Here is an 18,644-nt window from a genome sequence, read left to right as displayed (position 1 = left end):
ACTGTCCAGGCTTCCATGAGGACCTCAATATCCATAACTGAGCCGCAGACTTTTCATCCCTAATGTGCGTAGTTAATAGGACACTGTATTTTTCTAGTCACAGAATGAGGAATTAATGTTCTAGCAGGGATTTTGTTTCCTCTCCTCCTCCCTTCTTCCAGGCAAAATACAGATTTTACTTTTAGGACCATTACTGAGACCCTTTTGACTTTTGTGGTGGCTGGGGAATCCATACTGGATTCTACATGCTGGGCTTGGGTGCTGGGTGGATGCCAGATAGGTGCTGTGCTGCACCATGGTCACCTTTTGGTGGGGAACAGAAGAGCCTGAGAACAAGAAGCCTTTGTGGGACAGTGACTACACCCAGCTCTGGTGGTAGCAGTTGACAAATCTTGGCTTTTTAAAGGTTTCTGCTGTCCCTGGGGCTTTTCCAGGCACAAAATGTGAGTGCTGTCCATTAAATGTCTCTGCTGAGAGCATTTTGTTTTGCTGCCCAAGGAGCAATGCCCAGCTTGTCTGCTCAGTGACAAGGTTGATGGTGTCTTACTGAGCTCAGGAATTTGAACAAATTGTTTCCAAGGCAGCAGATATTTTCCAAATCTGTCCTCAGTGTCTTCAGATGTGAGAGGTATTCCCTTATTTATAGCACAGAAATTGTTATTGTCACTTATTTTATACTGTGGAGAGACAGAGAAAATGTGATTAGTTATGGTGGGTTTTTTTCCTTTAATGTCTCCAGTGATGTATGTAAACGTAAAGGAAAAGGGTTACTTCTGGTGTTGGTGCACATGGCTGGTGCTTGCTCCTGCCTCTTTACTTTGCTTTCCTGTATGAGCCCAGACAGGTCTGCAAGCATTTTGCAAAGGTACTTTGCTTAGCCATCCTGGATGGAAATTAAAGATGTGTATACATGTATACGTTATATGTGTGAATATACACCCTATGTATATGTATATGAGCAAGTGGTTCAGCACTGCAGGGAGCCATTGCATGGAGGGGAGCAGCCGGAACTGAGCCTGCATGTGCGCCCTGAGGGTCCTGCTGCGGATGAGCTCCCACCTGGTCCTGCAGCAGAAGACCTCAGGAATACAACCAGGATTTTGTTTGAATCGCAGAAATTTTGAGTATAGAACCTTAAGTGAATTTAGTTTGAGGGGCCAAGAGATTCACTTTGAAGACTTCCTGAGCCAACTACAGCACTGCAGCACTGCAAGGTATACACCTTATTTCCCCATATGCTTCCTATGGGAAGAGAGAAGTCGATGTGTTCATTGATGACTGCCAAGTAGAAGCATGAGCATCGGTGTGGATAGTTGTCATCATTTAGGGTTGTGCCAACAAAAATGTCTAAAGCCAAGAACTGCTAGAGTGAGCGGTGTTGATCATCTCTTCTGCAGCTTGGAGATGATTGCATTTTCTTTGTGGTCCCAGTGTCTGCCAGATGTGAAGAAGCTTAGTGAAGTGTTACTTTGACGGAATAGCTTTGCCAAGTTCAACAGAAATAAATTTTTTAAAAAGTAAGGCAATATAGTGAAGCGTAGGCAGGTAGCTGCTCCAATTTGTTCAGCCTCTAAGGTTAAATACTATATAGAGGTTAAGTTAAAGCTCAGTGGAGTGTGTGGCAGAGGGCAATGGGACAATCCTTCCCCAAACCTGCATTGCACAAGTCTCACTGCAGCTTGTGGCAGCAATTTGGGGTAGGCAAATAAAATCATTGTTTCCTGTGTTTGCAGAAGGGATCTCTCTTAACTGCAGCAGCCGATTGCAACTTGCTTTTATTCACTTAATTAAGATGGATGAGGGATAAACGTTGTGCCAGACGGTTGAACCTTTGATTTTGTCACAGTGATTGGGGATTTGGACTTTTATGGGTAAAGGCTGCGATGGAGACAATGAAAGGACAAGCTGAATCTTAACAGTTACTGTTGAGTTTAAAACAGCAGAGACATTTTTCAGATCATTTATTTTAAGATATATACAGCATTTATTAAATAAAGTAGTCCATTTTGCATTAGTGCAAGCAAAAAATTAATGAAGCTTTTCATCACTGGGATGGTTGGCGCCCCACGTGCATTGCTGCTTGCTCCCATGAAGCTTGGTGATGTCGATAAGCACCTCCTCTGTTTTGTAGAGAAGAGCCTCGGAGAGAGAGTTCCTCCTTGTTTGCCCACAGGGATGGCTGTGCTCAGCCAGGTGAAGGCTTCACTTCGCCCTTCATCCCATCCCAGGAAGGGCAATTAGGTAGGGCAGGGTTAGGCTTCCCTGCCAGTCCCACCACTTTGTTAGCTGTAGCTCAAGGATCTCCTAAATTGGCAGCTTTCTGATACATCTAGAAGGGTTTTTGGGGGGTCAACTTGACTACACGAAGCTTGTGATGTCTATCATAAAATATCTTTGTTTCCTCTGGCACCGCAGAACAGCAGCACGCTGTTGCTGGCCTCCCCCTGGATGGCTCTGCCCTATGCTGCTAGCCCCGTGAGCGCTTTCATAAAAATGCGTCTTATGGCTATGTAAAGGCTGGAGTTTTTGGTAGGTCTTAACAACACAATTGATAAAATGAATGGTGTCTGTGTTACATAGCTGCCATCACCTACGCTGGTGCTTGTCAGCCATGGCAAAGCTGTCTGGATATGGAATGAGTGATTTCATCTTCCTTGTAAAAATGGAGCATTTTTGAAATTGTGTATTTCCATTTTCAAGAGCCCTAGCCCTACCAACCCCCATAAGTAAAGTCAGAATAAAGGAAAAGGCGGTACAATGTTGTTTAAGAGTCAAAATAATTCAATATTAAGCACAGCAGAAGCCAAATCAGGATGGTTGGCTGTTATGAAAAAATTATCTATAGTCATGAAACACACTTGAAATTGTGTCACTTCAATTATAAAAGGTACCAGGAAACCATATAATCCACTATAGGAGAAGTAGAGATCCGAGTAATTGTGATTATTTCTGATTTTAAGTATTGCTTGGTATGTTTAATACTCTCGCATTTACCAAGTTGTTAATGTGGATTGGTTCATGCTGTTATGATGGGCAGACTGGTAGCAGGGTGTAATGTGGTGGTTTCCAAGAACAATACTTAGAGATGCTAATGCCACATGCTAAGAAAATATTAATTTTAAGGGGAAAAAAAGAAATAATTTTTAAAAAGGCCTTTTCACAGTAAGAAACTGTTTAAAACTGCCCCCTGCCCTCATTACCAATTTCAGGTGAGTGAGGTTCTGAGGAAGGAAAGCACAGGTCTCAGAAAAAAAGGGTATGTGTACTTAAAAATGCTGGGGATAAGGCTGATTTAAAAAAAAAAGTGAAGTTCAGCTATTTCTGGCCATAATGCATTTTAAAAAATATCTTAATTTTTTTGCCATAAGTTTGCAGATCTGTGATATCCTTGTGTTTGATGGGAGAGAATAAGAACAAGAGAACTGGGATTCCTATGCAGCAACTTTGTGGTAGGGATCAAAGATTTACTCATTGTCCCAAAATAGGCAGATTTACTTATGGTTATTTGGGAAAAAAATCTTGGACAAGGAGCCGTGTGAGGGATGCCAAATGTGAATGAAAGCATGTGGATAAAAATGCTTGTTTCTAGGATGAGGGCTAAATGTTAAAACTTTGATCTGATTTATCATTGAGGAAATTGGAAATATTTTTGAGAAATGGCAAGTTATTGGAGCAAAGGTTTGGTGTGGTGGGTCAGGGTGTGAGCTGTGTCCCAAATATTTGATGCTCAAGCACTTTCCAGATAAGATCAGATCTAATCTCTCTGGACTTCAGCGAAGCATATGACGTGCTTGGAGAAGAAACAAAAAAGAAGAAAAAACCAAAAAGAGACCAAGCAGATTTAGTAATGTTAGATCTTGTTTTGAAGAATTACTGCTTTCTTGGAATTCATGTAAGGCTGGTAGGTGTAAGGGTTAGCACGGAATCTCTCTTATGGGAAAGTGTGGGGTTCAGTTGGGGGTTTTCTACTTGTATCTTACAAGTGTCACCGTGAATCTGAATTATCCTTTAATTAAGGAGATCCAGAAGATTGTCCTGAAAGTAGAAAATGCATACTTTTTTTGGCAAAATATAGGTGGGCTGCATCTGATGGAGCAGGGGAAGATTTGGGGTTGCCTCCTTAAAACAGCCTTCTCTACAAGGCTTGTATCCAATTCTTCATTGAAAACAAACTTGGCAAACATTAGAAATACTCTTCTATGGTTCAGTTTAAGGCTTTGAAAAATGTGAATTTGGAAGTATTGGAGTTTCTTTCTTTATCACCTAGGCTATGGCTGCAGAACCGGCGATGCTCAGAGGAATGTATTTGAATTATCAGGCTGAACTCTGCATTTCTGGGCCAGAGTTTTCTTGGTATTTGGAGGCCTCTGGGATAGAGGTAACCTTGCCAGCAGTTCATAAATTTGAGCCAGGCTTTTTTACCTTAGTCAGGAAATTCATGTTAGGGCTTTATTTAAGCTGGGATTCACGGTGATCTAATCCCAGCATGCTGCCAAACCCAACCTGCAATTTCTTTTTTTGGCGTTTCATTGCTCTTTTTTTGTTTTAGCCTTCGTGTTTTCAGATCACTCTATTCCCTCTCCATCGCGTTTTTTCCTGGAGCTGTTAACCAGAAGTGGATGAATGCATGCAATCACCCTGCAAAAAGCCTGTCTGCTAATTGCAGGCGCAACGATGGCAGCAGCCAGCAGAGGAGCGGCTGTAACAGCAGGCACCACTCTGCCTGCGCAGGGCAGAGCTGACCTGCTATGCAGCGGGGTGCGCTTTCCAGGAAAAATTATGATGAGTAAATATTTTTAATTTCTCCAGATAGCAGTTGGAACAAATCATGTGGTGGTATTTTGCGAGTATTGGGACATGATAGATGTGTGTGTGTGTATACACACACAAATCTGCGTTACAGATGTTATATATATTATTTTGGACTTCTATATGACATCTACTATAATATATAATAGAATATTAATATAATATATACACAGAGAAATCTGCATTGCTGGTGTCATGGAAGTCCAAAATAATATAATATCTACTATAATAGTAATGTAATAACATACATACACAGAAATCTGCATTGCAGAAGTCCACAATGATATATATGATAATATATATTATCTACACCAAAAAAATCTGCATTGCAAGTGTCATATAGAAGCCCAAAAGAAATAATCAAGTAAAAACCTGCACTTTGTTCTGTGGGTCATGGCTTGGCACGAAGTGTAGCATCCTCCCTGTAAAAAGCATTATTTTAAGTTAATTCTCAAGCTTCAGAAGAATACATACAATAATACAAGTAAACCCTTTTTGCTATTGAAAAGCACCATCTGTAGTAGGTAATTAAAATATTTTGAAAAGTAGTTAGCAATGGAAATTTGTCCAATATTTTAATTACTGCATATGTTAATGAAAAGGCTAGATGTGTTAGTTATTGCTTGTTGGGTACAAGTGGCCCTGTCTAACTGGAGATGCTGCTGTGGTACATAAGTATATAATTGGGAGTTGAAAAGGATGCTATAGCTAACTTAAAATTTTATGTATTAAGTAAATTTTGAAGGAATTAAAATGAATCCCCCAAAACAGCAGCTGGTCAATACTGAGTTAACGACCTATAATTCCGAGCATGGTTGTCAGAGCAGTGCTGTTAGTGTACAGGTTGTCCGTATACAGACCTGGATCATGGTGACATACAGCATGACAAGGATCATTTTCCTCCCTTGTCTGTCTTTTTCTGCAAATTGAGGCAAAGAATAATCTGCTCCTGCATCCTCTCTTAATTGCCACCATATGTTTGCTTTAAATCAGAATACTCTATTGCCAAAAGTTTTAAAGTAGCATTAAATGGGGAAAATAGTATCATGGAGAGAGCAGACCTTTCCTTGCTTGTAAAGTACGCCTAAAAATTCAACAAGGTAGGTCATCTGCCATTTTAGTTCCTGTGCCTATGGCCAGTCAGTTCTTAAATCACCTGTGATTTACTCTTACTTCCCATTTTTGCATCATGTAGCTGCTCAAAATAATAACACCAGTCCTGCTCCTCCACTTGTGCTGCAAATGATGTAAACGAGGATGCATGTTTGATTTTTGCCAGTGATATGTGCAGTGGTACTTCCTAAATTGCCTTGTGTACTTGTACGTAAACTCCTTTTCTTTTTTAATGTTCTCAGTCTAACAAGTGGGCATCTGAGAGCCAGTAAACCTGGATTAATCCTGGGCTTGGGCTGCTTCAGGAGGGATTAGAAACCATAATGTTGGCATTAACGCTGCAAGATGGGAGTGAAGCTTTCCAAAGTGCTTACGCAGCACAAAGAAACTTTGCTGAAGCCTTTAGACTCGCGTGCTGCTTTCTGCTTTGGGCTGCAAAGAAGAAAACTGTGTTTTCTAGAATTACATCACAATTATAATAGAGATGCAATATAAATAGCTTCATGGCAGAAGGGAAATATACGGGTAATGAGTGGGTGCGACCTGCCTGTTGCTGTCTTGGTTTTTCTTTCTGGCTCATGCAGCCCTTCCCTCTCTGTAACATCTGGTTTTCATCTGCTACAGGAAAGCCAAATAATTTCAATAAAACTGGGAGAAAACATAATACTTTAAAAAACCCTAATATATTGATGTTAGCTGGGTTTTCAAGTGGGGTTATTAATTTAATTAATCAGCTTGGGTTATTTACAGAGTTGATGCTGACTTGGATACTCAAGTAAATGCATCATCTAATGGACAACACAATTACAGCTTAACAAGGTCAGAGTTTTGCATTTTTCCTTACAAGGGTCTGAAATGATAAATAACGTGGGTTGAGGTTACTCTGACTTTTGGTGCATCCCCCAGCTGGTGGCTCAGCAGAAGCCTGGCGCCGATGTTGCTGCTAGGAACACTCCTGTTTCAGCGGGACGACGGGCTGCATTTGATTCAGGATTAAGCACACAGCAATATCTGTGTCATGTTAGCCTGCAACAAAGATGCATTTCCAAAATCGGCGAATACTAGATATACTGATATAAAACCAATATATATATGAGATACATTAACAGAAAAGAAATATATAACAAATATGAGATACATAAATATAAAAGAAATATATACATGAGATATATAAATATGAAAGAAATATTATATCTGCCCCTCTAAGTCTGATTAAGGTTGTCATTTAGGGTAATTTTGAAGTTTAGAGGTAGTGTGGGTTGGTGTCTGCTTAATGTGCATCACATTAGCAGCCCCCCTTGACTAAGTTTTTAAATTGTACTTTATTGATCATTGGGCTTTTAAAGAAGTCCATAAGCTCTTAGTGAGTGCTCGGCAGTGTGCAAATGGAGTGTGCGTCTTGCTGCGAGCAGTATTGACCCGAGCAGTCGGGTACTCAAGGAATATTTAGTAATTTTTTTTTCCTATTTAGGCTGCACAACTCTTGTGGATCATTAGATCGTCTGTTCCTGCCCTTACTGGTTTTTTTTCTTGCTATGAAATATTTGTTAAGATATAATTGTGAGCAAGCAAAATATTTCTGCTTTTCCATATTAATTGCATCTGTTTAGCAAGAGAAATGTAGCTGGGAAAAGAAGCTTTTTGAATAACTAGGTTGTCTTGCCTGTGCAAGGATCTGTGCAAGCAAATATTGGTCTGTAGGAGCCATAAGTTTGCATTTTTACTTTAATGGTTGCAATTTTTAAATTGCTCTATGGTTATCACCTTGAAAGATCTTAAACGCTAGTTTTCCCAAAGAGTTTAAGTTTCTAGCTTTCAATTCTAAATTCAAAAAGTAAAATAGGTTGGAACTTAATATTAAGTAGAAAGTAAAATGGGTTTGAGCTTACTATTAAGTTTTATACTTTGAGAGAAAATGCTGTATTTCCATTTATTTGACTTGATTCAAACCACATTTCATTTGACTTCACCCCAGATTGCCAGATCCATGCTCCATTTTGCTTAGAAGCAACATTTCTTTAGACAAGTATGTGTGATTGGGGTAGGTTCCTTGCAATTACTGAAAGTGTTTTCAGGAGGATTTACAGAGGTGTTCAGTTTTTCAGCCCCATCCTATTCCTTGCCATCAAATCAGCTCAGTTTAATTTTGTGCTTCTTGCTGTGGGTTGGTGCCAGGGACGTGGTTAAGAGGATGTGGAAGGTGAATAATTCAGCGAGTTGGTACTTAAATGTGTTGATAATTCAGTGTGGAGATTTTCTTATCTCTTTCTACCTGTTACATGAGTTATACTTGATGCAGTTATTTTCTAAAGTGGCACTGGAAGAATTGCACATACAGTAATAATCCCAAACCCACTTATGCCATGTGTTTTTAAGTTGGCTGAGGATCTTGATCCAGTTGGGAAGAGGGTCCCTGTGTATTAATGCCACACATCCCAGGAAGCAACGAAGTATAGATGGAACTTCTTAAGGTGATGTTGATGCTCAGCATTGCTTATCTTCAGACTTTGGTTTTGGAGCTTTTTAGCAGCAATTCCATCCTTTTCCCCTTTTTTTGTACAGCCCCTGATAGCATGGGATTACTTTTTTCTCTCCATTGTTTCAATTTCCACCTTGGTTTCAATTATTATAGTGACTTTAGACTAGGCAGCTGATGAATTTTCAGTAGCTCCCGTCTGCCTGGATGTCATCCAAGGGGAGAGTCGGGGAAGAAACGGCAGAAAAAAGGAGAGATGACTAGGGTAATAGCCTCGTGTATTGGATGCTGGAGGCCTGGTGACCAAAGCCTTCCTGCTGAAATCCGGTCAGCATGAGGCAGGACAATTGTGCTGGCTGTTCTCTTCGGGAGTTATAAACAAGAGGATGAGGCTCAGTGAAAGAAAGAAAGAAAGGTTTCTTTCTGTGTTTTTCCTTTTTGTCATTACTTTAGCTTCCTTTTCCACACTTCAACCTCATCCTGAACTGCAGGCAGAGCTATTTAGAGAAGAAATGCTGTTTTCACATGAGTTTATTTTTTTAATGTAGTGTTTTACTTGCTGATTAAAGATAATAAATGCATGTAATACCCTCTCTTTAAAGATGTAAATGAAACCCTCCTTAGCTACCACTAATGATACTTTTGTTTGGGCTTTTACAAAGCTGCTTTGACTAAGCGAGCAGAAGCAGCATCCCTGTTTTTCCTATTCATGATAAATAGCTGTAGTCCAGCAATTGCTGCTATGTCCTGCATGCATCTTTTTATGCAAAATGAAACAGAACGATAAACAGCTTAAATAATAAATTCACATCTCAAACACAGCCAGAGTGCTGGAGCCCTTTGCCTTAGCCCCATTTTCGGGGTGTTGTATTCTTTATTATTTAAGGGAGATATGTTTCAGGTCTGCCTCCATAAAATCTTTCCAAATCGCTCCAAGCGATGTGTGCTGTGACATTTTGACTGTACTTTTGATTGTGTGGTCACCTCCTTGGTGTTCTCAGCAGCTTCAGATTTGGTGTGTAATGAGAACAAACAGCTTGCTGTCTGTTGGTGGTGACTTTATAGCTCCATGTACAGAATAAAGGTTTTGGAGGTGCATAATACGTGACAAAGACAGTGAGAACGGGATCTAAGGTCCCCTCAAGCCTTTTTTCCCCCCACTGATGTGTCCACATGTATGCGCTCTACCGAATTTGGTTAATATCACACAAGCCATCATCTTTGTAGTTCTGCTTTAACTGAAGGGAGATCCAAGACATCAAAACTACGTGTTTTGGTGTGTTCTTGTCTTGTTCTTTATTGAGAACACAAAAATCATATCTTCGATCAGACCTAATGAAGTCATGTTTACCCTCTGGAAGCTCTATATCCTGTGGGGGTGGTATGGGCGGTAGCTGGAGAGCTGGGGTTGTGCCTTTGGGCATCACTTTTCTGCCCTCAGCTCTGCAGGGAGGGATGCTCTGGCGATCCATCCCGGCTCCGGGAGCAAGTGCAGGAGTGCCATCAGCTCCTTTCCTTGCAAATGCTGGTTCTCTTAGTTTGTTTTTACAAACCAGGCATACTTAGTAATGACCACTCTATATTCTGATGTGTTGCTGCATGTTAGGTCACCACCCATTTCCAAATAATAAATTAAAATGTGGTTTTACGTAGGTTATAAATGTGCTGCTGCTCAGTACAGGGAGTGCTTGTTTTTCCCTTTTTTTCACATCCCTGTGCTCCTCTGCTTAAAGATACTTTTCTCCTACTGGGTTCAACTGATGAATCTCTGCCTAAATTCAGAAAAAATACTCTGAATTTGTACTTGAGCTTTGCATTTTGTCTCAGCCTGGCTGAAGATGTGTACTCAAAAGCTTGTTGGGTTTTCCAGCTATTCCAGTTAGTCTGGTTAAAGACAATATTACGTCTGTCTACAGAATTTCTTGCCTCTGTCTGTATCCCATTACAGGTACTGTGGTACCAGTATGAGGTTGTGAATTTTGCTTATTTACTACATACTTAGTTACAGAGGGATTACCAAAAGGCTTAAACACACGGTAGTGATTCTTCAAAGCTTGAAAGAAGAAATGCTGATCTAAAATTTATTGTTGTAGAGCTTGCAGGTTTCCTACAAGGGGAGTTGTACACCGTTTGTTTAGTTACACAGCTATGGAGAGGGAGCTGTCAGCTGAGTATCTTCAGAGCGGGGAGCAGTCGGAGAGGGTTTATCAGGCGGCATAGTGGCAATTAAACAGAAAAGGCGTTTAAAGAAATTAGACACACAGTACCTGTCTACTAGAAACCACCACTTCAGGAAAACTGAAGAGAGAGAATTTAATGAGTGTGTACTCTAACAAAGCATTCCTTATTTGCATGAAGGTAATTGAAAAAGTCTGCTGTTACTGTTTGCTCCGGTGAGCAATGCTCTTCTGAATTTTACAAGTGTATCTTCTGCATTTCTCCTGCTCTCAGCTGTGCAGAATGTCATAGCATGAAATACTTGTGCGCAGCTCCCAGTGCAGCAAATGGAAAGAACATTGCTTATTTATTCTGAGCAGGTCAGTCTGTCCATCCAACACACACCTTTTTTTTTTCTGAATAACTTGTATTTAAATGCTGTACTGCACATAGATGTTATTGCAGTGTTTGCTGTATTCTTCTAAAAAGCAAAAAAGTTGGAGTTCCCCAAAATGTTACGTACAAAGACTAAAGAGATTGCAAAGTTAAATGCAATTTAAATGCCTGTGGAGACTTAATTTGTGCTGCAGTTCTTGGGCATCTTCAGCAACACGGCATCCTCCTCCTGGTTCCCTGCTGCCTGGAGCTCTGACAATCAGCTCATTAGCGCAGTAAAGTGAGCTCACCTCTGGGAGGACCCCGGCTTCATGCGCTGTGAAATTTGGAAGATGGATTGCAACTGATGGAGGGAGATCCCAGAAGGAGGTTCAATGACTCTTGGATGCTGCTTTAAAAATTGTGCCTGGGTTCCTTTCTCTGGTTTGCTTTGTTTTGGGTTAAATCTCCAACACGAAGTGTGTGGTTTGTGCAGGCGTTTTGTTCCTTGGTGTCTGGGTACTTCAAGTCTTGCAGTGATACTGGATGTATGCAGCCACCGTAAAAATGAATACTTGAAGGGTTGTTGGAAGTCCTGCTGGAAGATACGGCCTCAAGCTACATTTCTTAATACATACGTGAATAAACTGAATGGAATGAAGGTCCTTTTGAGTCCCTACTGCATGATCTCTCTTGCTTGGCGAAGGTGGATGATGAAGAGTTGCTGCTCATCTTCCCACGGGGAGAAGGAGCAGCGAGGGCTCGGCATGCCAGCCAGCATGTATGCTGGCTGGCGTGCCAAGGGTGGACGTGGTTTGACTTCGGTTGGCGTCTTGCAAAGCCAGGCTAGGGAAAGGTGGACGACGGAAAAATACCTGTGTTACTTTTGCACAACATTTTCTGCTAAGTGAAAAGTTTGGAGTGCAAAATCTCACCACGTTTCCCTTAATTTTATTTGTTCAGGGCTTTCTTTTTTGTTGGATTTTATTTTAAAACCCAGAGCACTAGTCTCAGAAATACCAACCTTGGCAGTATTGAAGAATGTCATGCAAAGTGAAATAGATGATTTCAGCAGGGTGGGCTTTGAAGTGAAAGCTCATTCACTGCTTGGAGACCTCTTGCATGACAAACTGAATTCCAGTGCTGTTGCAGTGCCTGCCTCGTGCCATGGGGCGCTGGCTGTTCCGTGCTTACATTGCAGCTGTTCCTTTCTCTGTAGGATGCTATGGTGTCAGATTTACCCCCAGCTTAGTAACCTTTTTCAGTTTATAGAAAACCTCTCAGTTGTGACCTCAAAAATACCGACATTTAATCTCTTTTGGAAAGGTGGCAAGCGGTACCTACTGAATTGTCCTATTTTGCTTTGCCTAACGGCTGAAAATACACATTTAAGCAGTTGCATCCTCTCTGAAGACAAATATGTGATATGAATACATTAATATTTTGAGACTGCTCTTTTGCTCCTTAAAACTAATCAGTGCCAGCTGTTGTTTTCCCTGGCACTTACCTAATACTGTGGTCACTAATAAGATAATTATTTTTTTCTATGCATTGGTCCAATGAGATTTTTTTTCACATCATTCTGACTCTTGCAGGTGTTGTAGTCGATCCCCAATACTTAGTAGTAAGCATTTTTAAGCTCACATTTCACCATTTGAACTGTATTAGGAAGGGGAAAAGATATTTTTATGGATCTATCAGGCATCTGAAGCTGGCTATGGCTGCTGAAATGTAAGCACTGGAAAACATCAGCCTGACAGAGCTGCTGTGGTGTAAGCAAGTAATCTTAACTGCGTACGATGCATGGAAATCTGATGCTGTAGCTTAATAGCACTTGAAATTTTGTAATTGCATCAAGAAGAATTGCAGATTATTTATATAATCCCGCAGAAAAGCAGGGAAAGGCTGGAGACGTGTGTATTCACGTTGAACCTTGTCCTTACTCATGCAGTATTTTACATGGCAGAAAACAAATGTGAGGTTTATTGTGTTGATTTAATGGCAGAGCTCTGACTTTTTTTTTTTTTGAGGGGAGGGTGTGCATTATTTTTTGTCTGTTAACTCGCAGAAAGTAGCTGAGGTCTAAGAGGAAGGATAACACAGGCAGAAGCCAAGCTGGGTCTTGTGTTACAGTGGTATGTTTTTGTTGCTGCTAACGTGTTTTTGTTTTTCTTCATTACACATATTTCTCTTGGGAAAAACAGGAAAAAAAAGTGTGTAAAATATACATGAGGGCTCTGTGCCTTTGCTAAGTGGTTCCAGATGGGAGGCGTTAGAGCAGGGACACTTTCTCCTGCATTTTGGTTGGTGACATTGATTTTAGTGACAAACTGCAGGAAAACTTCTATCGGGCTGAGAGCAGTAAATGCTTCAATTTTTTTAAGCATTTTTTGGGCTATCCAAGTATGCAGTGGGAAGTTGAAACTTGGTTTCTGAACATTTATGGCCCCATGTAGAATTATTATATTCAAAACAAGGAAAAAAAAAAAGGGGTTTGAAGGGACTTTGAGAGGCTTCCTCCAGGGGCTGGAGGGTGTCCAAGGGTTGTACCAAACCAGGGGTCTCTTCCTAAATTAGAGGCTGATAGTCGGTGAGGAGGGGATGGAAGGTGGTGGAAATGCCTCTCCAAGGGATGAGACTCTTGCGGGTGGGTGATGTTTCATTTCTAGGCAGAGGCTCTGGGCTCCAGCTGAGGTTGGCATTGCATTGGAGATACTTCTCTTCAAGAAGACCTCCCCAAACTTTGATGGCTTGTTTTCAGACCTGCCCTTTGGCTGAAGGTCCACAGTTCCACCACCCAAAGCAAGCAGTGTTGCAGCAAGAGCTGCAGCCTGGGCTTGAGTGAGCCATTGGCGATACCAGCCTGTCATCATCACCAGCTCTTAAAACAAGTGAGTCACAGCTTCAGCAACACTTCAGAGTGCTACTAGGGCTGTCAGAAAGCGCCAGAGATAAGAGATCGCATACGACAAAACGTGTTGTCCTACAATGTTGGCCTAAGGGAAGGTAGTCTCCTGCATGGATGTTTTTGCATAATGAAATTATGTCTTAAAAAACAGTGCTTGGTTTAGGATGCTGTGTTGTATCGTTTGAAACATCAGTGTTTTCAAGACAACATGCTCCTGGCCAGAAAGACCCAAACAGTGTTCCTTTCGAAAGTGTGTGAAGCTGCGGGTGAGAACTGCCTTCTTACAGCTGCCTGTAGCGCTCAGTCTGCTGAAAAGCTGTGGGAGATGCTTTGGAGGCAGCAGTTTACCTCAGTCTTCTGCAGAGCTCTGAAACACGTGAACATTTGGTTGTTGAAATGGAGAAGTCACCTTCTCGCTTCACAGCAGGTGAGACGTGAGTGGTCAGCAGCTTTGGAGGCGCAGAAGCCTCAGCCATGAGAAAAAGGCCAGTCCTGGGGCTGTGCGCGCTGCATCTGCTCAGCTCGAGCGACGTGTTGGTTGCCGTAAGACTTTAAATAAAGGAAGTCGGCTGTGGTCCTGATACGCTGTGGGGTTATTTCTAGCAACTACAGAGAATTTTTAATTCCAGCATCAGCTCTTTGTGATGTGTTGCTGTACTTAGTCTAGCTCTGCAAAAACAGATGATGCAAGGTGAGGAAAAATGTCGTAATATATAATATCACCTATTTGGTAATTACTTTAAATATAGATCAAGGGGGTTTTATCTGTCAATATTCTATTAGTGCTTTTTCTTTCTGCTGTAGTGCTTGTTTACAGTACTTGTGTTGCCTACTGAGGGAGTGTAAAAATCTTCTCCTTAAGCCATGACTTGTTTTCAGCTGGTCCTTTTATTGCTCTGATTATCTTATTTCTCTATCAGTATGAAAAAATAAATTGAAGTGCCAATTAAGGAGATTTTTCTTGGTCCTGGGACCTGTCACACATTTGTATCTGCATCTGCTGTAGTAAAGTTTATTCTTTGGCTGCAGAATATAACTTTTGGGAGTTGTAAGCATACCCTGGGCTGGAGAGACCACAGTAATAACACTGAGCTTCCCAACTTCATTTTGGGATATTTCTGTGAACCTGAAGCTGAACTTGGGCTGAAGATCTTTTTTTCTACCAAGGCGTTTGTTGGCTGATGTATGCAAGTTTGCTGGAAAACATGTGCGTTTGGCTGCTCTTCCCAGGGCCATCCACCCTACGCATAAAAAAATAAACATATGAGCAGAGGATCAGGGATGTGAGCCAGACCTTATGGATTTGGCAGCCTCTGCCTCCAGATCCATCTGTACTGGCGTTTGCCGATGACTGTCTGCCAGCTTAGCCATGTTTTTTTTCCCATTACAGCACTTGCGTAGGAAAACTGTCCCCATTCAGGAAGAGGACTTAGGTAGGAGGCTTTGGTTTGGTTTGGAGGTTTTATTTTGTGGCGTCGTGGTTACGTGGTAATTCCTTTTTTCCAGAGCATGGCTTAAAAGGAAGAAGCTGCAATGGCCTGATCCCATGCTTGAGTATCGGAAAATGAGTAATATTCTCTGCCAACGTTGAAAGCGCTTGCCAGGAATGCAGATGCTAAATCCTATTTCTTACATAGCTGATAGAGCACCTGCGTCAGCAGAGCTTTAAATCTCCCAAACAAGTGCATGTTGTAATGACTTTTATAGTACTTTGTCTAGGGCATTTTACTTCATAAGTGTATTTAATGGCGTTCTTGATATTTTCATTACATACACTGGCACTTCTTTTAGTCAATTAAATTAACCCCAAAATCTTATCCACATCAGCGCTGTCCTGTATTTGTATAAGGAGTGTGAACTCTGAATGCACAAAGGCAGATGGTTTTAGCTGACCCTGTACTTTAAGCCTAATGGCTGCAAAAGATTCGTTGGTTAATAGCTCTCTCCCAGGATGGTGACATTGTTCAGTGGAGGGGGGAACTGCTGCCCTTGAGCAGTCTCAGTTTTGGTGTGGCCAGGTAGATTTAGTGTAGATGTTTTACAATGGTAAGACATTTTGAGTTGGCATAAACTATCTGTAACAAAAACAACAAATTAATTAAAAAAGATGTTTCATAGCCTGTATCATGAGAGTACTATTTTATACATGAGTTAAATCACAAAAGGTATGTCTGTTAACATGGTAGAACTCACTTGGCTGCCATACAGTAATTGTAATTTTGAAACAAGGTATTTGATGTGCCTATATTGAAAGAATGGCTGAGTTTAATTCTGCGTAGTGAAGGGTGTGCCATCATTGACAGTGGAGTGAAGAGGGGTTTAACCTTCATAAATGCAACAAATTATATGTTTGTTTGGAGTGGGGAGACCCCTTAAATGTGGTTTTGGACCTTTGAGCAGTCTTTGCAAGCCTGTCTGTATGGACCTGTCCTCCATAAGGTCCATATGGACAGGAGGGAGAGGAAGGATCTCATCGGCACTTCCCAGGTGTCTTGGACTTGCCCCATCTCAAGTATTTGCAGGTTGTGTACTTGAAAGGTTCTGTGGTGGGGCATGAAAAGCAAGGAAAGGTCAGGGTTATGTCTTTTGGTTGCTGTGCCAGCTTAAAAAGCTATGTTACTAATTTTGTAGGAAGAAACAGAAACCTACATGGTTTTGAGAAGCTTGTAAGCAAAAACCCATGTGAATTGGAGACACTACAGAAAGCAAACATCATAGAAGAGATGTTCTGCTGCGGTTTGCTATCCAAGCCTAGCATAGGATTGGATTTTGTTCTTGGCAATGTGTTTGAGATGTGACTTTCATGTCCCTGTTCTCTTTGCACCAGAATGGTGGGGAAGATAGCTAGATACTTGAAACCTAATTTAAATAAATAAATAGAACAGTTGAGGATTGCAGGGACCTCCAGAGGACATCTGGTCCATCCGTGCTCAAAGCACATCAAGTGGCTCAACGTCTTGTCCCAGAGCAGTTGCTGTTTCTTGGCTTGGTGGGGAGCTGTGTTCCCACAGTGAATCAGATCACCAGCACCTTTGACCCTCCAGCTGCTGGAGGGCCTACAGGGGTTAGAGGGCTTCTGATTTCTTGTACCTGCAACAGACTTGTATTGCAAGGAAGGAAAGCACAGATCTAGTATTATTTTTAAATTATTATTTTCATTTATATTTTTAATTTTTCTTGTAGTACAGCAGCAGCTGGAACTTTGTAAATACCTTGCTTTTAAAAATAGAGTTGTTTTATTTCATGCAACCTTCTGTGTGTTGTAGCTATTGCCAATGAGGAGATGCATGGGGGTTATCAACTAAATGGGGGGGGGTTACGCTGAGGGGGAATACCTTAGAAAAGTGAATTGGTCTAGAAATCCTGATATGTGTGAGAGACTTGCAGATTTTAGATACATATGTGTGTATGTAGTCTTTTAAAACTCCTACTTGCCATTCAAAGTCATCTCATGTCAACAGCCTGGAGAAATTCTCTCTAAAATGCTGGAGAAAAACATCAACTTGTAATACAAAAAACCCCAACAAACCACAAACCCAAGAAGTGTCATATTATAGACCTTACGTTTAAACTGCTTTGTCATTTTTGTGGTTTGAAATGGAAAATTGGGGTTTGGCTCTGCAGTGTGCTCCAGTGGCCTGTTGAAGAAAAGAGTAAGGAAGGAGAAATATTTAAAAGATTTTAAAGGTTGGTGTTTGGCAGGTAAGGGTTGCAGGTCATTCTCAGTGAGAGCTCTGCTCGAGCATTGCTGCATGAACACTATAAATACTTTGTGGTTGGCGCTTTTTACCATAAAAGCGTCGACGGTTTTGTTAGGCAGCACAGAACATCTAGCCACAAACAAGAGAATTATAGAACAAGGTGTCAGCACTTGAACTTGCATTTAACTGCTAGAAACAAAATATTCAGTATTATTGCTTGGCTGTGCAGAACAGTATCTTGAAGGAGTCACATAAATGCTATTTTATCCTGCAACAATTCAAATTGCAGGTCATACTTTTTGGCTTTGGTAATACTATTTAGGTGCTTATTCAGGTGTCATGGTCCCTGCTGCATAGAGGTGGCTTTTAGGGCTCCGTATGGAAACAAAAATTGGGAGATGCATGTGAAAGTGGTATAGTTTTAGCAGCCGCATGCAGGTTGATAGGTTTTATCAGGCGGTGAGCTGCGGATTTAAAAAAAAATACTTCCCAGGGCAACTCAATAATGAGAAGGGATTTAGCAAGGCTTTAACTTAAGTAGTCTAGACGCATTTTATGTTCTGGCCATAATTCAATATATTTCTATTTAAAAGCAATATAACAGCACAAGAACAGTACTGGGAGCTTGGTTGCAAGTTGAATGAAAACAAGCAAAAAAGATGGTTCTCATCTAGCTCTTTACATTTCAAGATGCAGAAAGGAATTTGTAACTAAAAAGAATTACTTAAAAAGCCAGTGAATGCCCTGGTCAAATAAAAAGAGACAATAATATTACAAAATTTCAATGTGCTATTTTTTCCCCTCTGTCTTTTTCTTACTTTTGGAATAATGGTATTTGTGAAAAAAAATAAAAAAATTGATCATAATGTATAGAATATTGGGAAAAGTAGCCTTCAAATCTAAAAATAAATTACAGATTATGTTTAACACCACCTCTTTGTGGAAGCATACTCTGGGCTTTTCTAACAGAAGCTGTAGGTAAAGCATGTGAATGCACATCTGACACACATGCATTGCATCCTCGCTGTTACAACATTTGTGTTGCATCCATCTGACTCTGGTCCTGGCCTTGTGTTTATGTCGTTTGTTGATAAATGGACTTTTT

At 40.9% G+C, this 18,644-nt stretch overlaps 1 protein-coding gene across 11 annotated transcripts in view; it reads left to right on the top strand.

Annotated features, from left to right (window-relative positions):
- The window catches only part of MYO9A (myosin IXA), a 184,229-nt gene that overhangs the window by 42,421 nt on the left and 123,164 nt on the right, over positions 1-18,644 (top strand). The window contains exon 1 of one of the 11 annotated variants that reach the window (XM_055716042.1): positions 14,438-14,529. The exons of the other annotated variants lie outside the window; for them this stretch is intronic. The gene's annotated coding sequence lies outside the window, so the exon portion shown is untranslated. Of the gene's footprint in view, positions 1-14,437; positions 14,530-18,644 lie in introns of those variants that run through there. 11 annotated transcript variants of the gene reach the window in all.

This window comes from Falco cherrug, chromosome 7 (genome assembly GCF_023634085.1).
Source record: "Falco cherrug isolate bFalChe1 chromosome 7, bFalChe1.pri, whole genome shotgun sequence".
NCBI lineage: Eukaryota > Metazoa > Chordata > Aves > Falconiformes > Falconidae > Falco > Falco cherrug.
Note: the sequence above shows the minus strand (reverse complement) of the source record. Positions and strands in the feature narration are given on the sequence as shown.